Here is an 18,069-nt window from a genome sequence, read left to right as displayed (position 1 = left end):
TTGAACATTCCCTGCATGTATTTATCAACAATCTCATCAGTGGTGTCTAGAAATAACAAAGCATCATCGAAATATAGAGAATGCCTCATGTCTTTAGCAAGGCCGCATGTGAGCTTGTCATCTCCACCTCTCAATGCTAGCTCCCCGCCGTCCACGTCAATCAATGCCTTGGAAGTCCGCAAGAACGGCCTCCCAAGTATCAATGATACATCCGCATCCTCATCGATGTCTAGCACTACAAAGTCAACCGAAAACATATACTTCTCCACCTTGACAAGCACGTCTTCAATGATGCCCCTCGGATGTCTCAGCGTTCGGTCCACCAATTACAAAGTCATCCGAGTGGGCCTAGGCTCTTCCAAGCCTAGCTTCTTAAAGAATGTGTATGGCATGACGTTGGTACTAGCCCCTGAATCCGCCAATACCATTTCTTCACCAAAATTGCCAATATTACACAGAATGATAAAGCTTCCTGGGTCTTTTTTTTGTTCGGCATATTCTTTGTAACACCGCCGAGCAAGACGCATCTAGGATCACTGAAGACTCTCCTCCAACTCTCTCTTGTTAGTCAACAAGTCCTTCATGAATTTTGCATACTTAGGCATTTGAGCCAATGCCTCAACAAAGGGAATGTTGATATGGAGATACTTGAACAAACTCACAAACTTCTTGTAATGTTCATCCCCTTAGTCATTCTTCAATCTAGAAGGATAAGGGATTCTTGGCTTGAAAGATGGGGGTGCCACCTCCTTTTCTTCACTTGCTCCTTCCTCAACCTCTACAACCTCGGGTGCATGTCCATTGGGTCTCTCACTCGGAAGCCTACTTTCAACCTCATGTCAACTTCTCAAAGTGATCACCTTCACGTGCTCTCTAGGATTGGTCTCAGTATTACTTGGCAAGCTTCCTTGTTGCCTTTCTGAAAGAGACTTCGCAATTTGCCCCTCTTGATTTTCAAGATTGTGCAAAGAGTCGGTGTGGTTGTGAAGTGCAACAACAACTACTTGAAACCTTGTATCCGACGATTGCCCAAACCTAGTTAAGGCCTCCTCCAAATCAGTCATTCGGGTCTCCAAGCCTGAAACTCAGTTCTCCATATTTGGGGCTTGTTGTTGTTGGAAACCCGATAGTGCCATGCCCTTTTGTGGACCTTGGTTGCTCCATGAGAAATTGGGATGACTCTTCCAACCCAGATTGTAGGTGTTGCTATATGGATTGCCTTGGTTCCTCATTGCATTACCCACAAAATCAACCTATTCAACTGAAGATGCATCACCAATACAAATTGGGCAATCGTAGGGAGCATGTCCTCCACCACACTTGGTGCAAATAGTCACGACCACAACTCTATTCAAAGATAGATGATCTAACTTCTTACTCAATGATTCCACTTGAGTCGCCAATGAAGTTACTGCATCTATCTCATGGAGCCCGGCCACCTTTTTCTTTTCCCTAGACTTCCATTGGTAGCTATTTAACCTCATTTCTTCAATAAGTTGACAGGCCTCACTGGGGGTCTTGCTACCTAAGGTACCTCCTGCTGCCGCATCCAAGAGTTGCCTTGTATTCGGATTCAATACATTGTAAAAGGTCTGAACAATCATCCACTCTAGGAATCCGTGTTGTGGGCACTTTCTTAGGAGCTCCTTGAAGCTTTCCCACATTAAAAATAAAGACTCCAATTCTGACTGTACAAAGGACGAGATCTTATTCCTAAGCATTGCAGATTTTCTGGTAGGGAATTAACGGACTAGAAAAGCTTCTACCATCTCCTCCTATGTGGTAATCGATGCCCTAGGAAATGAAAGTAGCCACTGCTTCGCTCTACCCTTTGAGGAAAATGGGAAGGCTCTCAACTTGATGGCATCATCTGTCATCCTATTTATCTTAAGCATATCACACACTTTAAGAATGTTCTCTATATGACCGTTTGGATCCTCATTGGCCAAACCATTGAACTGTGTGGATTGCTGCAACATGTGGATGAATGCCGGCTTTAGCTTAAAGTACTGAGCTGTAATCGGGGGATGCACAATACTTGATTATGTCCCCAATATTGAAGGTCTGGCATTATCGGATAATGTCCGCTGTTGCTCATTCTGTTCTACCATGTTTTTAGATTTTTCTACTTCTAAATTAGCTATATTTGACAATTCTTGCACCGGTTCTTTCACTTTTTTCTAAGTGTACGTTCAAGCTTGGGATCTCCTTCAATTAATATTGAGGGGTTCCCACTGGTTATAACCTGCACTGCACCAAAAAGTAAAAAAAAGAAAATCAGAACTTGAACTCGTATGTCCAGCAAGTGCACCGGTTTATTGAAGTAATAAAATCCCAGATGAGTGGGGTATTGTATCCACAAGGAATAGGGAATAAAAACACTTGAATTGTTTCTTAACTAAGTGAAAGATAAATAGTGATATGTGTGACAAGATGTGAAATAACAAAAGTGAAAGAACAAGAAAGAAAGCTCAAGTAAAGGAGAAGGTAAGGCAATCGATATAAATGGGGTACCTAGATATTGCTCCGCCTAGGATAATCATTTCATCTGCAAGAACCCTCTATTATACTTCCTAACTAATGCAATAATGAGTCATGGAAATCCTTAAATACATGGTTGCAAATCTAAGGTCAACCATGCCTATGTCTATACATGTCCCGGAGGAGAAATTGAATAACCTCTCAACCTTGCACTCGTATAGAATTGCAATGAGTTCTAGGGATTCCAAGTGATAAATCCCATTTCTAGATGTAGACCTAACCCTTTGGTCCAGGTGGAAGGTCTCTAGCCATAATTAAGCCCTAGGTGCTAAAATCACTCAACGCTTCACTCTGTTGCACCAACAACTAAGCCCTAAAGGAAGGTCAAACTTTAGCCCATTCACACTACTATAACCGCAAAGAACCTGAGGAAATGGAGGTAGAATAAATCATACTAGAGGGGAAAGGGGACACTCCGTTACTTCTCGACTCACCCTCTCAACCCTCTCCAATCTATCTTTGCCTAAATCTCGTGGTGTGTCACTTACTCAGAAGAGGAACAGGATACTAGGAACGCTGAGGAAATGGTGTGTCACTTACCCGTTTCCAAAATATTGAGGCCACATTAAGTTGTCACGATGTCTCCATCAAAAACATTGATCATCAATTAGGAGAGATCTTGGGCATGCTTGATAAGGAAAAAGAAGAATTTGAACAAGCATGGCAAGTATCTCCGGGACATGATGAGGCCATGAACAACATGGAAGAAATTGGGCAAATTGAGTACATTGGGGCAGAAAATGAAAAGCAAGAAGTTGAATATCATTTTGAGATTTTGGATTGTGTGACTGAAGATTGTTCTTGTGAGGGAGAAAATTTTCAAGGGGATTTGCTAGTGTCATGCTCCTCTCAAGTTGAAAATACATTAGAAGAAGCAAACCCTAAGGTTATGGAACAAGCATCTTTCTTTAGGATTGATCAACTCATACAATGCAAGAAAGAGAGTTTGCGAAGAGAATAAGATGAGGGTAGGAGATTGAAGCCATCCATTGGAAAGGATATGGTTGAGAAGTTCCTAGTATCCTGTTTCCCGGCAACCACAAAGGAAATGTTCAACACTATGTCCACTACCACTAATCTTGGAATCTCATGGTCCATTTTACCCTTGCATCTTTAGATCATCATCCATGTTGTATGATAACCCCTCAAGGGGATCCACATCCATAGGCCTTTGTATTTCATTGATTCTCTTGCTTGCTCATTGCTTGTTCTCTCTAATTTGTTGGTAAATATCGTTTTAGCTTTAATTACATTTAGTAGAGTAAAATCCATCGCTTGAGATCTTAGGCTAGATAATAGCTCAAGAAGGAGTAATAGGAGATCCTTAGCCCCAAGGAATACGATCCTCGTGTCTTCACACGAGGTATTACTTAGCGATCCCGTACACTTGCAGGGAAGCAATCAAGTTTTTGGCGCCGTTGCCGGGGAACTTAAGGAATTCTATGAAACTTTTAGATTATTACTCTAGTCATTTCATTCTTTACTCAATTTTTTTTATTGTTATTTTTCTTTTCCTTTAATCTTAACTTTCTATCATCTTTCTCAGTTTTGCAAGGTATTGTGCATGACATGCTCAAATCCATCGACATTGATTACACCGGATAGTGAAATTGAAAGAACTTTTCATCGGAGATTGAGAAAGGTCGGTGAAGGATCGGTTACGCAGAACATTGAAATTGAGGATAGAGAGTCTTCAATCATGGCCGAAGAGCGACGCACTCTATCGGAATATGAAAGACCCCAATTCACAGGAGATTAGTTTAGTGTTCAAGCACCGACCGTGGCATCCAACAACTTTGAAATTAAAGCGAGTACAATCGGCATGGTCCAGAACTTGGTTCAATTCAATGGTCTAGCAAATGAAGATGCACATGACCACCTTTCCCGGTTCCTCCAAATTTGCTCTACATTCAAGATTAATGGAGTGTCCGACGATGCGATCCGTTTGAGACTATTTCCATTCAGTTTGAGAGATGGAGCTTATTGTTGGCTTACATCATTGTCTCCGGGGTCTATTAAAACATGAAAGGATATGGTTGAGAAGTTCCTTGGGAGATACTTTCCGCCAAGCAAAGCGGCGAAGTTGAGGCAAGAAATTTCAGCCTTTAAACAAGGGGAGTCCGAAACATTGTTTAAAGCCTATGAGAGATTCAAGGATCTCCTTAGAAGGTGCCCCCACCATGGTTTTGCGTCATGGATGCGAGTACAAATCATTTAGAATGGGTTGAATTGTGCTACTCGCCAACTCATTGATGCCGCAGCGGGTGGTTCCCTTAGCAACAAGTATCCCAATGAGGCCGAGCAATTACTTGAGTCTATGGCAAGCAATGAATCACATTGGGCCTTGATAAGTGCTTGAGTAGACATATTTTTATATATGTTTAACATGCATTGAGCATCATTTTTACCATGGTTTATGTCTCATATTGTGTATTTTGTGTTCTTTTATACATATAGGTTGTGAATGCCTTGAAGAGTAAAAAGGAAGCAAATATGGGCTATAAAGACATAATGTTGGGAGTTCTTGTTCAATTCAAGGACCAAGACATGAGAGGAGTTCATAAACGTGGAGATGTGTGCCAACTTCCAAGAAGATTCAAGTCAATTCACTAGTTGGAAGGGCACAAAGGCAGCCACATCTTCATGTTCCTTCTCTTTGTGAAGATTGCAAGACCTCTCAAAGATACATCGATGAAGAAAATGTTTTATAGCTTACCACATGGACGTGTGCCCGGACATGTGGCCTCAAGAGAAGAGTGTTTTTGACCGCGTTTTGTAAAAGTAATGTAGCAACTTCACTGTAGCAGTACTGTGTGAAAATTCCTGCAGCCCACGCGGCCGCGTGGAAAATCCACACGGGCGCGTGAGGACACGTGACAGGCGCAATCTAAGGCCTATAAATAGCTGTTTTGCCCTATTTTTTCTCATCTTTTGTGCGGCTCTTGATGGGTGAGACGGCTAGGGTTTGGAGAGGAGGTCTTTGCGGCTTTGGAGGCGCTTCATCACCAACTTTGATCGATTCCTCCTCCATCATAGCATCAAGGAAGCCACCGGTAAACCTAGCTTCAGAGTGGGTCCTTCAAGACGTCGAAGCTCTCCATTAAGGCCATCAGTTCATATATAAGGGGGTTTATTTCTATGGTTTTAATGTACTTTCATTCATTGATGGTGTGTTTTGTATGTTGCTCCATGGAGAGCTAAAACCCTAGAGGGTATTTGGGCTTGTGAACCCTAGGATTCTCATCTTTTTTGGATTTGCTTAGTGTTTGTATTTAATTCGAGTTTGATTAAGTTTTAATCTTGTATTCTCATTGCTTGCTTGTTTAATTAATCCTTGTGGTTGATTGGATTTGCATGATTTGTTACTTTGATGTGAGAGAGGTCTCCATTAGAGTTAGAACTTCAAGGTTAAAGAGGGTTGAGAGGGTGAGTCATGAGATAGTGGAGTGTCCTCTCTCCCTTCCGATTGAGTGCATTCTATCTCCGTTCCTTAAGCTCTATGCAACCATATTTGGTGTGAGGCGTGAGATTGAGAGATTTCTCCTCCGGGACCTTGTAGGGAGTTAGGATCCTTCGCCGGGAATTAGGGTTGGATCAATCTTTAGGAATTGGATACACCTCTTGGAATCCCTAGAGTGCTTTGCAGTCATATGTGGTGTGAGGTGTTGAGATTGAGCGATTTCTTCACAGGGACCTCGTAGGGGACTAGTATCGGTGATCGGGAGACCGGATCTGATTATATTTGGATTTCCATGACTTAACTTACTCATCATAGAAACATTTTGCTTATTCGGTACCTAATACCTGAATCCTAGGGGGAGCATTGCCCGAATACCCCACTTTTACTGATTGAGATCTCCATCCATTTAACCCTTGCATATTCATCTCCGGTATTCATTTCTTTGCACATTAGATCACCACACCTTTCCATTTATTATTAGGTTAGAAAGCAGAGAAGAAGTTAGTACTAGTAGCCCTGTTCCCTGTGGATTCGACTACCTGACTCACCGGTTATTTTATTACTTCGACACCCGTGCACTTGCGGTACACACACGCATATTCGGGCGTGTCAGGCCTCAAGAGGATCTACACAAAATACTGCTGGGCTTTATGAAGTAAGTAGCAATGATGCCTTGACCGCGAAGGTTGATGTGTTGACTCGAAGCTTGATCTTCTTATGGGTAGTAGTTCGAGGTCAGAATCAGTGATGAATTGTAGCACTTGTGGTGGTGGGCATGATGCAGCCCAATGTTCAATTGCTAGCTCCTCAGTTGCGTCCAATGAGAATGTTGACTACATTGGAGGGCAACTAAATCAAGGGAACCCGTATAGCTCAACTTACAATCCAAGGTGGAAGAACCACCCAAATTTTTCATGGAACCAAGGCCAACAACAACAAAGAGGTACACCATCTCAAGTATCTCAATTTCAACAACCAGCCTTTGAGAGGAAGTTTTCTACTGAAGAGGTCCTTGCCAAGTTCATGCTCAGTACTAATGACAGGTTCAATAGTCTAACTAGTAGCATGGATGCACAATTTGGCAAGGTGAATGCTCAACTCACTCAGCACGCCGAATAGTTCAGTGAGATAGGTTCTATTTTGAGAAACCTCCAAGCTTCTGTGAAATCTCTTGAGCATCGAGTGTGGGAACTCGCGAAGGCACACTCTGAACGTCCTCTACGTTGTCTTCCAAGCAACATGGAAGACAATCCAAGGGAGCACTTAAAGGCCATTGCTCTTAGAAGCGGGAGGCAAGTGGAGACAAGGGTCGAGGTTGTCACAAGTGTCAAGAAAAGTGGAGTAGCCTCCGGGGAAGACCGCAAGCTAGTTGAAGAAAACAGTGAAGATAAAAATCAGGGAAAAAATGACAAGTTCCAACAACAAGGACCAACAAAATCATCCGAGTATAAACCTTCAATCCCTTATCCAACCAGATTGAAGCATGAGAAGGAGGATGTTCACTTCAAAAAATTCATGAACATCTTCAAACAACTCCATTTGAACATCCTAATAGTTGAAGCGTTGACTGAAAAGCCGAAATATGCCAAGTTTTTAAAAGAGCTCCTTACGAACAAGAGAAAGTTGGAGGAAGAGGGCACGGTTGCACTTCTAGTGAATTGCTCGGCCATCCTAGAAAAGAAGCTCCCACAAAAGTTGAAAGATCCGAGAAGCTTCATTATCCCGTGCATGCTTGAAGGTGGAATCCAAGAAAATGCTCTAGCTGATTCGGGGGTTAGCATAAACGTCATGCCCTACACCATGTATTTGAAACTTGGCTTGGATGAGTTGAGGCCCATGAGGATGACCTTACAATTGGCGGATCGATCAACAAGAAAACCTCGTGGGATTGTTGAAGATGTAATTGTCCGAGTGGACAAATTTGTTTTTCCCGTGGATTTTGTCATCATGGACATAGATGAAGATGTGGAGATACCACTGATTCTTGGCCGACCATTCCTCAGCACCTCTGGTGCCTTGATTGGCTTGAAAGGAGGAAAGTTAACGTTAAGAGTGGAAGAAAAGGAAGTGGTGTACACTTTGCCGGCTGCCATGAAACATTCTTTAGATCATGATGACACACTTTACTTCATTTATGGAACTGATAGATTGATTTCTGATTGTGTGCAGAAGGTGCTCTCTATAAATCTTTTGGATGAATACTTGGGAGAGTTGGAGAATGAAGAATAATGGGAACCTCACCAACATCCTCAAATTCATAACTTGAAGCAACCAAAAGAGAGGGTGTCCTGCACTAATGCTAAGGAAAAAGTGAAAAAAGAGTCATTTCTCAAGAAGATATGGAGGGAGATTCATGGGAGAAAAAAGAAAGGTACCAAGCTTCATCACCCCACATCTCAAGGAGGAAAGGTATATTTTTCACCCCTCTCTACTCATGAGCAATTCAAGGTCTTTTCAATGTTGTCACTGAATTTACCGGGAAGAAGCAATACTACAAAGGAAATCGGGGGTGGTTTCAAACTCTTTGAGCCCCCATGATGTAAGAAATGAGGAATGTCAGGCTCATGACATTAAACAAACGCTTCTTGGGAGGCAACCCAAGTGTTCTGTGTTGTTTTCTTACATTTTTCGTATTCTAGGTCTTAGTTCATTCTAATTTTCATATTTCTTAGGTTTGTTTGTTTTTTGAATAAGTTCATGCTCACACACTTGGCACATTGTTCTAATTGTTTTAAATGTTGTGTATTTGTGCAACTTCTTGAGAAACTCATGTTTAGGTGGCATTTCATGTGTTAGATTGTCGTTTCATTCATCTCATTCGTTTTGGAGAAGTCTTCGAGCTTGCTATATCATTTTTACATCATTTGTATCAGGTTTTCAAAGTGTGGAATGATTTTAAAAGGTATGCGGCCACATTAGGCCGTATGGGGGTCGTTTGAGATGAATACAGAGCAATTCAAAGGCTCTGTGCCATCCCAGACGGGTCCCCAGACGGCTCTTATATGGGCCCATCTGTTATGGATTCGGAGGCTCGGCCGAGAGAGTATCTCTCAGCCCATACGGCCCCCATACGGGGCCGTATGGTGAGCCGTATGGGGCGGCCCTGCCCCTTATATACCCATCTTTTCTCTCTTTCTTCCATTCTCTTCTTTTCTCTCTTTTTCCACCGAATTTCTCTCTTCTTTCTCACTCATTTCTTGGCCAAATCTCCTCATTTTGTTTCTCCTAAATCTTCTTCTCATCCATTCAAGACGTCGATCTAGTGGTTTTCCCCGAGTTTAAAGCTTGTGTTCTTAAGATTTCGTCGGTATGCTTTTTCTATTCCCTAGTTTTATCTTTCTCATTTCTTGGGCATTCTTGGAGATTTTGTGTGGGATTTATTTAGCATTTTGCTTGGTTTTAATGATGTGAATGTCATGGATGAATTTTCCTTTGCTTCCTCTATCTCTAGCATTTTATTTTTATTTATCTTGTATCCCTATGAGCTTGAACAAAGTTTATCTTCATTCTAGGGATACCTAACACAAAACGGCTCGCCTCCAAGCGCCCAAGAACCACCGGGCCCTCCTCTACACCTAATGAGCCCGTCTTTAAGTTATCCCATTATCGAGAGAGATATGATCGATTGAAAACAAAACCATTTCAAACATTGTGCTACCGTGATTGGGGACATGTGGAGAATGTTGGGATTGCAAGTCAAGTAAGGGAATGGCTATCAAAAAATTGTTGGGACAAGCTTTTTGCCATAAACTAGGCAACCTTTCGTCAATTAACCTTGGAGTTTTTGAGTATATTTGAGGCACAACAAGATGGAGAATCCATGTGGAATAGGAAGATCATCACCATCCATTTTCAAGCTTTTGGACGGAAGCGTACTATGCACCACTTGGACTTTGCCAAGTACTTGGGGATCTATGATGATGAGTTTATCAACTCCATGCCCGGTAAACATCTTAAGCTTGATTTCCTGAGTGAAGTAGGTAGGAGCAACTATTGGGCAACTTTGGCGGGTGATGATCAAACTTGAAAGGCCTCGCGCATGATTGACCCGGCACACAGATTCATTAATACTTTGATTGCTCGATCTATTTGGGGCAGGACCGATAGCAAGGGAGTTGATAAGTGCTTGTGCGATACGAATGCGAAGCGTTCATTCCTTATGTTGAGCATTACTTTTCTCGGGTTTTTACACTAATATGTGTGTTTTTATGTTACTTTTATGCAGGTAGGGTTGTGAGGCCGAGTATGAAGGAAATAGGCTAATGTGGATCATAATGCACCAATTTTGGAGGAAATCTTGCTAAGGTTCAAATGCGAATACATAGGTCAGGTGTGAGATGCTAGAGTGTGTGCCAACCTCCTCGTATTCGAGTGGGCACTTCCATTTGTAGGCGCACAAAGACAGTCACATTTGAGCATTCCGACTTATGCACATAGGACAAGAGCTCCACCAACGTGTGCAACATTGATGAAGCAAGTGATCCACGACGTGAACTTGTGCCCGTTTGCGTTACCCCAATGAAAGTATGGAATTGGGAAGCTATTCATGTCCAATATTGTAGAAGAGCACTGTTGTAACATTGTAGTATGTACTGTAGCAGCACTGTTCACAGGCGGCCGAGAAACCAGAGAAACAGAGAATCCACACGGGCGTGTGGAAATTATCCACGCCCGTGTGGAAAATCCGCACGGGCGCGTGGAGCATCCACGCCCGTGTAGTTGCCTGATTCCAGCCTTATTCAAAGCCGATTCAGCCCTGATTTTGGTATTTTTTCTCCATCTTTTCCACAACTTGCGAGAGGGCTTCGGCTTGGGTTTTGAAGGGTATTGGCTCCGACATCACGCGTCATTTGGAAGAAGGTTATTGGGAGAGCTTTTGTCGGCATCGATCCGGCGAGGTGTATCCTAGGCCGGACAAAGGATCCCTTGCGATGAGTAGAGGACTCTCCACAAGACCATCGACACGACTATCAAGGGGGTTTCTTTATGGATTCATTGCTTTTACATTCTATTTCTTTGATTGTACTTAGCTCCATGGAGAGCTAAACCCCTAGTGGGTACTCGGGTATTGTGAACCCTAGGGTGTATTTGTTTCTTTGAACCTCTTTATTATGCTTTCAATAAATTGATGTTTATTGTGAGTTCCAACCTTGAATGCTTGATTGTATGAACATTTCTCCTAGAGTGACACTAGGGTTGAGAGTTCTTGTTGGTAACCTTGTGAGTGAGTGACACACCACGAGCGTTAGACAAAGCTAGGCTAGAGAGGGTTGAGAGGGTGAGTCGAGAGGTACAAGAGCGTCCCCTTTCCCCTCTGGCATGATAGATTCTACCTCCGTTCCTCGAGTTCTTTGCGGCCATAATAGAGTGAATGGTCTAAGGGATGAACTTCTGCTGGGGCTTAGTTGCGCGTGCAACGGAGTGAAGCGTTGAGGTGATCTTAGTATCTAGGGCTCAATTGTGGTTAGGGACCTTCCACCTGGACGAAAGGGTTAGGTCCATATTAATAAGATATTTATCGCTTGGAATCCCTAGAGCTCATTGCAACTCTATGCGAGTGCGAGGTGTTGAGATTGTTTGATTTCTCCTCCGGGACAGACAAGATCCCCTTGCGTATATCCCGCAAGTGCACGGGTTTGTCGAAGTAATAATCCCGGGTGAGCGGGTATCGAATCCACAGGGAGTAGGGAGTAAAGACACTTAATTTGATTCTTAGCTATATGGAATATCAACAATGATAAGTGTGACAATGATTCAATTCTCAACAATTAAAAGCAACAAGTAATTGAGCAAAATTAAGGAGGAGGTAAGGCAATCGATAAAGATGGGATACTCGGATGATGCTTCACCTAGGATAATCGCTTCAAGTGCAAGAACTCTCTATTATGCTTCCTAATCAATGCAATGGTGAGTCATGGAAATCCTTACATACATAGTCCCAATTCTAAGGTCAACTATGCCTAACTCTATTCATGTCCCGAAGGAGAGATTAAATAACCTTTCAACCTCGTACTCGAATAAAGTTGTAATGAACTCTAGGGATTCCAAGTGATAAATCTCTTCCTAAATGTAGACCTAACCCTTTGGTCCAGGCGGAAGGTCGCTAGCCACAATTAAGCACTAGATACTAAGATCCTCTCAACGCTTCAGTCCATTGCACGCGCAACTAGGCCCCAGCGGAGGTTCATCCCTTAGACCACTGACTCTATTATGGCCGCAAAGAACTCAAGGAACAGAGGTAGAATCTATCACGCCGTAGGGGAAAGGAGACACTCCTGTACCTCTCGACTCACCTTCTCAACCCTCTCCAACCTAGCTTTGTCTAACGCTCGTGGTGTGTCACTCACTCACAAGATTACCAACAAAAACTCTCAACCCTAGTGTCACTCTAGGGGAAATGCTCATACAATCAAACATTCAACGTTGGAACTCATAATAAACATCAATTTATTGAAAGCATAATAAAGAAGTTCAAAGAAACGAATACATCGTAGGGTTCACAATCACCCAAGTACCCACTAGGGGTTTAGCTCTCCATGGAGATAAGTACAATCAAAGAAATTGAATGTTAAAGCAATGAATCCATAAAGAAACCCCCTCGATGGTCGTGTCAATGGTCTTGTGGAGAGTCCTCTACTCGTCGCAAGGGATCCTTTGTCCGGCCTAGGATACACCTCGCCGGATTGATGCCGACGAAAGCTCTCCCAATAACCTTCTTCCAAACGATGCGCGATGTCGGAGCCATAGAACCTCTCCAAAACGCAAGCCAATACCCCCAAAACCCTAGCCGATGCCCTCTCTCAAGTTGGGTAAAAGATGGAGAAAAAATACCAAAATTGGGGCTGAATCGACTTTAAATAGGGCTGGAATCGGGCAACTCCACCGGCGTGGACGCTACATGCACCCATGTGGAATTTTCACACGGGCGTGGATAATTTCCACACGCCCGTGTGGATTCTCGGTTTCTCTAATTTCTCGGCCGGCTGTGAACACACTCTAGCATCTCACACCTGTCCTATGTCTTCGCGTTTGAACCTTAGCAAGATCTCCTCCAAAATAGGTGCATTATGATCCACATTGGCCTATTTCATTCATACTCGGCCTCACAACCATACCTGCATAAAAGTAACATAAAAAACACAAATATTAATGTAAAAACCTGAGAAAAGTAATGCTCAACATAAGGAATGAACGCTTCGCATTCATATCGCACAAGTACTTATGAAACTCCCCCACACTTAAGCTTTTGTTTGTCCTTAAGCAAACATTAAAACATTCTGTGCATCAATGAAGAAAATTTTGAAAGTGCTTGGCCTTAGGTTCAACGAGGTATACAAAGAAAGTATTCTACAAGTAAGGAAAATTTCAACACTAAATATGAAAAATCAATGCTCTAACTAAAAACTTGAATCAAAAAGGACAACAAACCCGAATTTCATGTAAGTGTGTGATCTCACTCAAAACAAACCAAGTTATACTCCTCAAAGTTCTAAGTGCAAGGGACTTATTTATCTACAAAAGTGATAAAAATTTTAAAAGATGGTAGTAGCTTCACACATCCTCTAAGGTAGCCCTTTCCAAAGCGGCCGCTAAGGTGGCTTTCACACTTTCGAGGTGGTAGCTCTTTTTACCCGAGTGGTAGCTTCTACTCATCCTATGAGATAGCTCTTTCTCTCATTAGGGCATAACTAGTATCCGACTTGTGAGAGTAGCTTCATACTTCATAGGTGGTAGCTCTTTCCACCCAACAAACACAAATAAACAATAAAACTATTTTGTTCCTTCTTTTCAATTTCCATTTTTTTTATTTTTTTTTTGAAAATTTTGCAAAAGAAGTAAGCCTAACTAGTCCATTTAACATCAAACATGAGTTTCCAATAGAGTTCAAAGAGTGAGTAGTGCACTAAGTGTAAGTCGGACAAAAATTCCTAAAAATTCAAGCAAGAACTAGAGCATGAAAACATTCAATGTTAACAATTCTCCTAGACTTAAGAATACAATCATTGCAACAAAGGTGAACCTCCATTGGCTAAGTGAGCATATATCAATCAAGAACAATAGAAAAGATGTGCGCATTATGAAACTCCCCCCCACACTTATGTTGTACATTGTCCTCAATGTACTCATGCAAACTCAATCAAAATATATCATTCAAAAATAGATGTGGGAGAAACAATCAAAACAATACTCCCCTGACTCCTAGTGTTGCGTTTGATGAAGCTAATTCGTTGGGAGTAGTGTTCCAACGGGTTGTGAAGCTCACACGGCCAAGTGCCAAAGCACCTTGGTCGTGCCCATGACTAAGTCTCAATTCCCAAGATGACAAGACCATCTGCACGCATACACGAGGGGGTTCAGTGAAGCTCAAGAAAAGCAAAAATAACTCGAGTGTATAAAAGATGAAGCAATGAATACAACTCGATAAATGCAACATAACATAAACTCATTAGGAAAAATCCTTTTTGAGTGAAGAAGTCTAAAAACAAGAAAATAAAATAAAGTAAAATGCATGAAAGTAAAAGAAAGGTCAAGTGTCAGAGTCGTTCTCGGGCTCCGCTACTACTGCTGCTGAAGTGGAAGCATATAATGGGTCCTCCGGTGCTGGGGTCGAGGATGGAGGTGCTGGAGGAACTGACGGGGCCTGAAGAGTCCTCGGCTGTAGGACAAATGATGAGGCAATGTGCCATAAACTCTGTATACTGAGTGGCTTGTGTAGCCCTAATCTTGGCAACCTCGGCTTGGACCACTCCTATAGCATTCTCGAGCCTCTCAAAGTGATCATTGGCTCGAGATGGTGAAAACATATGCACTGGGGTGGTTCCTCGGCCGCTAGAGGTGCCTCGGTCTCCATCGATGCTGGCTAAGGCTCGGGGGCAGGCTGAGATGCTCCGGCTTCATCACTTTCATCCTCAGCTATCTCTGGTGCTGGTAGGACTAAAGCAAAAACCCCTGTCCGAACCCTACAGACCATGCCCATCAACCGCATCGTCTCTAGACCCATGGGAGCGGGTACACTTGTCTTCTCGGCCCCGCGAATTGAATCCAAGAGACCCATGTCCAGCACTAATCTCGTAATGTAAGGGCCCGAGAAGATCACTACCAGTCTAGCATATTGTCCCTGATGTCTGATGTAATCAGCCAAGATGTGCCCTAAGTGGATTGGTACGCGCAATACCATCGAGTATAAGTACAGCAGCTCCTGACGGCTCAAGACACCAGTACTGTCACCACGGCCATTCACCGACCTACTCATGATGGCGTGCAAATATCTGTAGGCAGGTCGGGAAAGGCACGTGGCCTTGGACACCCCCGGCTCGTACTGACCTTGACCACATAGCACTCTGTAAGCTCTCTGCGGGGTCAAGGTTCCAGGATAATCAGTAGGTAACTGTGCATACTCCTCTGTAGCTGTGAATGTCTCCTCGTATAGGCCAAGCAGTATGGAAAACCGCGTAATGCTCAAGCTATGGTGGCGTCCAAATACTCTGAACTGAATGGTACCCAAACTGTCGAAGTTCGCATATTCTCTATCAAACTCGAACGAGGAGAGCACCTCCAGTGTAAACTCTCGGATGGCTGGCTCTCTAATAGTCAGCAACTGCCGCCAACCACCTTCTGAAACTAGATCCTCGATCTCATCAGCGAACTCATCACCCTGCTGAAGCTCCCGAAGTATAGTAGCATCCAAAAATCGAGTCTGTCCGAAACGGAGTCTCGACAATCGCTCATAATGGACCTGATGTTCGGGAATCGCAAATCGCATGCCCTCGGGCTCAGTGGATAACTCACGTGGCCTCTTATCAGCTTGTTTCTTTGACCTAGGTGCCATGTTCTGCAAAATATAAACAAAATTGGTCAAACAGGTTGATAAAACAATACTGCAGAAATCCAGACGGTCGTGTGGAATTTCCGCACGCCCATATGGATTCACGGGGCGTGAGAACCGCACGGCCACGCATCAACAATCCAAAAATACAACTCAATAATATTTCTAACTTCGTTCAAAACATAAATCATTGTTCCAATTGAAGAAACGAAGCATTTATGTTTGATAAGTCCTTGTGCGATACAAATGCGAAGCGTTTATTCCTTATGTTGAGCATTACTTTTCTTGAGTTTTTATAATAATATGTGTGTTTTTATGTTACTTTTATGCAGGTAGGGTTGTGAGGCCGAGTATGAAGGAAATAGGCTAATGTGGATCATAATGCACCAATTTTGGAGGAAATCTTGCAAAGTTTCAAATGCGAAGACATAGGTCAGGTGTGAGATGCTAGAGTGTGTGCCAACCTCCTCGTATTCGAGTGGGCACATCCATTTGTAGGGGCACAAAGACAGTCACATTCGAGCATTCCGACTTATGCACATAGAACAAGAGCTCCACCAACGTGTGCAACATTGATGAAGCAAGTGATCCACGACGTGAACTTGTGCCCGTTTGCGTTACCTCGATGAAAGTATGGAATTGGGAAGCTATTCAGGTCCAATATTGTAGCAGAGCACTGTAGCAACATTGTAGTATGTACTGTAGCAGCACTGTTCACAGGCGGCTGAGAAACCAGAGAAACAGAGAATCCACACGGGCGTGTGGAAATTATCCACGCCGGTGTGAAAATTCCACACGGGCGCATGGAGCATTGACAAGGTCCCCTTGCGTATATCCCGCAAGTGCAAGGGTTTGTCAAAGTAATAATCCCAGGTGAGCGGGTATCGAATCCACATGGAGTAGGGAATAAAAATACTTAATTCGATTCTTAGCTATGTGAAAGATCAATGATAAGGAGTGTGATAATGATTCAATTCTCAACAATAAAACCAACAAGAAAGAGAGCAAAAGTAAAGAAGGGGGTAAGACGCTTCACTCTGTTGCACGCGCAACTAAGATCACCTCAACACTTCACTCCGTTGCACGCGCAACTAAGCCTAGCGGAAGTTCATCCTTTAGACCATTCACTCTATTATGACCGCAAAGAACTCGAGAAACGGAGGTAGAATCTATCACACCAGAGGGAAAGGGGACGCTCCTGTACCTCTCGACTCACCCTCTCAACCCTCTCCAACCTAGCTTTGTCTAACGCTCGCGGTGTGTCACTCACTCACAAGGTTACCAACAAGAACTCTCAAGCCTAGTGTCACTCTAGGGGAAATGTTCATACAATCAATCATTCAAGGTTGGAACTCACAATAAGCATCAATTTATTGAAAGCATAATAAAGAGTTTCAAAGAAACAAATACATCCTAGGGTTCACAATACCCGAGTACCCACTAGGGGTTTAGCTCTCCATGGAGCTAATTACAATCAAAGAAATAGAATGTAAAAGCAATGAATCCATAAAGAAACCCCCTTGATGGTCGTGTCGATGGTCTTGTGGAGAGTCCTCTACTCGTCGCAAGGGATCCTTTGTCCGGCCTAGGATACACCTCGCCGGATCGGTGCTAACGAAAGCTCTCCCAATAACCTTCTTCCAAATGATGCGCGATGTCGGAGCCGTAGAACCTCTCCAAAACCTTGGCCAATACCCCTCGATACCCTAGCCGAAACCCTCTCGCAAGTTGTGGAAAAGATGGAGAAAAAATACCAAAATCAGTGCTGAATCGGCTTTGAATAAGGCTGGAATCAGGCAACTACACGGCCGTGGATGCTCCACGCGCCCGCGCGGAATTTCCACACGGGCGTGGATAATTTCCACACGCCCGTGTGGATTCTCTGTTTCTCTGGTTTCTCGGCCGCCTGTGAACAGTGTTGCTATAGTACATACTACAATGTTACAATAGTGTTCTGCTACAGTATTCGTCCTGAATAGCTTCCCAATTCCATACTTTCATTGGGGTAACGCAAACGGGCACACGTTCACGTCGTGGATCACTTGCTTCTTCAATGGTGTACACGTTGGTGGAGCTCTTGTCCTATGTGCATAAGTCGGAATGCTCGAATGTGACTGTCTTTGTGCCGCTACAAATGGATGTGCCCACTCTAATACGAGGAGGTTGGCACACACTCTAGCATCTCACACCTGACCTATGTCTTCGCATTTGAACCTTAGCAAGATTTCCTCGAAAATTGGTG

General features: G+C 43.2%; 2 non-coding genes across 2 annotated transcripts; one reads left to right on the top strand and one right to left on the bottom strand.

Moving 5' to 3' along the window:
• Window positions 1-1,614: 1,614 nt before the first annotated feature.
• LOC120254833 lies at window positions 1,615-1,721 on the top strand. The gene has a single exon (XR_005534765.1). It is a non-coding gene; the product is annotated as a small nucleolar RNA R71 (small nucleolar RNA).
• Window positions 1,722-4,621: 2,900 nt separating this feature from the next.
• On the bottom strand, window positions 4,622-4,728 carry LOC120254835. The gene has a single exon (XR_005534767.1). It is a non-coding gene; the product is annotated as a small nucleolar RNA R71 (small nucleolar RNA).
• Window positions 4,729-18,069: the final 13,341 nt, after the last annotated feature.

The sequence above is a fragment of the Dioscorea cayenensis genome, unplaced genomic scaffold (genome assembly GCF_009730915.1).
Source record: "Dioscorea cayenensis subsp. rotundata cultivar TDr96_F1 unplaced genomic scaffold, TDr96_F1_v2_PseudoChromosome.rev07_lg8_w22 25.fasta BLBR01000651.1, whole genome shotgun sequence".
In the NCBI taxonomy this organism is placed as follows: domain Eukaryota; kingdom Viridiplantae; phylum Streptophyta; class Magnoliopsida; order Dioscoreales; family Dioscoreaceae; genus Dioscorea; species Dioscorea cayenensis.
The sequence above is the reverse complement of the archived record's forward strand: the minus strand, read 5'-3'. Positions and strand labels throughout refer to the sequence as shown.